Genomic DNA, 2,063 nt, shown 5'->3' with positions numbered 1-2,063 from the left:
TTTGCATGCAGTTTTTTCTTTGCTTTTTGATCCAACCTTTCCTCAGGGAAAGGAAACATTCATGTCATTACTAGACTCTTCCTTCAGCAATAAACCCTTATGGTTATGGCCCTGTCTTGGAGTTTAAAGGATGTAGTTTGAATACACTTGAAGCCATGGACATTTCAATGCTTCTCTTATTTCCTGGAGAAATTCTTTAACAACTAAACTGTTATATAAAAGTCCAGAATCACACCCTCCTCTAACAGCGTCTGAAAGTTAAGACAAATTTAAAATGTTTTTATGAGGAAATCAATCCTGTCAGTTTGTGATAGAGGTGATTTATTATCACCTACTACAGACTGAGCCTGAAAACAGAGGAGAAAATTAAAAGAATACTATTTTCAGATCTCAGTGATGTGAAAAACTGATGTGAATGTCAAACATCTTAGTATTGTTGAGGCTGTAGCTGTTCTGGGCATGTTTCTGAAGCAGTATTAGGCTGAAAAAAGAACTTAGCTATGACAAGCAAGATAGTAAAAAATTGTATTGGAATAAAGAGTTTGTGGGGTAATAGTTTGAATATCAAGTACTTGAATCGTGTCTCAATCTCACTTTCAGCACTAAAAATTTTTACAAAATGTAGCAACTACCTCAGTGAAATCATTGTTCATAATTAGTTATTTAATTTTTTCTTGTCTTTTTAGGGGTCTTTCTTAGATTTGACTTTTTAGTACAGTCTCATTGCCGGTTCTAATTGTGGCATATTGTCTGAAGAAAGGAATGAAGGTCTACTTTAATTAAATTGAAAAGACTATAAAAAATCAGTTTCCTTTTCCATAGTAAATGCACTGAGAACCTAATTAACATGAAAATAATCTGTTTTCAGGGTAAAATAGAGAATGTCTGGTGAACCAAAAACATCATCTAGTTAAAATGCAGATTAGAAGGACATGATTTTAAAGATATCATGCTTTTTATTTTTAGAGACCAAGGGTAGAGATTAGATCATATTAAATTGTATAAAAATGTTACCGTGTTCATTGCTTTCTCCTGTGTTCAGCCTTTTAATATGTTCTTATCCTTAAAGATGGTAATAATGAGAAATGTGATGATCATAAAACTTACTGTTTAAAAATTATACTTTCTTATTCAGTGCACTACTTCTGGGATTATATCTACTCATTTTAATGACAAAAAATAAGCTTTTACTGCTTTTTATTCTTTTTAACACTGAAAAGTTAGAACACAAAAGAGAAATTTAATCTTATTCTATAATAGTTATCATAAAAATTGTAAACTGCACTTTAATTATGAGATTTGCTTTACTAGTTGTGATACATCAGGAATGGAGACAAACATAATACTTATAAAGTTAAATGAATTGTTTTGATAAAAGTAAAGTCAATCAGGGTCAATTTTTTTTTTATTAGAATACAGCTCAGAAATACCAGGTGCCTTCAAATTCTTCCACATCTACTCCAAATTTATCAGAGAAGAGTATCTTTCACGACACTGTGTTTCTTAAGAATACAATGTTAAATCTTTCATAGTTTGAAGATAGAATGGCAATCAGCAAAAATCCAGTGCTGTAGAGAAGGTTACCAAATAATGTTAAGAAAATACATTAAAGAAACAACATCCACCCCGTATGTTTTGCACTTGAATCTAAAAGTGTATGAACAACATCAAGAACCTTTTTCCTCTCCAAGTGAAATGTGTCATTCACTGGTCATGAAATAAAGAAAAAAAACGAGTAACAATGTGTATCTTTAGACAGAATATAAAAACTGTGGAATACTTCAAGTCCTTTGCTTTTTAGGAGGGACTTTATTTAGATAATAATTAGTCTTTCAAATGTACTGGAACACATACAAAATTAGTCATCTTCATGGAAAAAATATTACACTGGTCAATAAATCAGTTATTTAGTCTTGTGCCTCATACCAAGGAAATCAGCTAAGGGTATCTTATCTCTATAAGCCTAAGCATGTAAGTTTACTATGAAAATAGCCAGTTACTATCTAACTTACACTCACCAAATTTTCTTGCAGGCAAATATAATACTGAAAAGCCTTAATTTC

The sequence above is a fragment of the Pipra filicauda genome, unplaced genomic scaffold (assembly GCF_003945595.2).
Source record: "Pipra filicauda isolate LSUMZ 115617 unplaced genomic scaffold, ASM394559v2 scaffold198_size2598500_pilon, whole genome shotgun sequence".
Taxonomy (NCBI): Eukaryota; Metazoa; Chordata; class Aves; order Passeriformes; family Pipridae; genus Pipra; species Pipra filicauda.
This window is presented reverse-complemented; position numbering follows the sequence as displayed.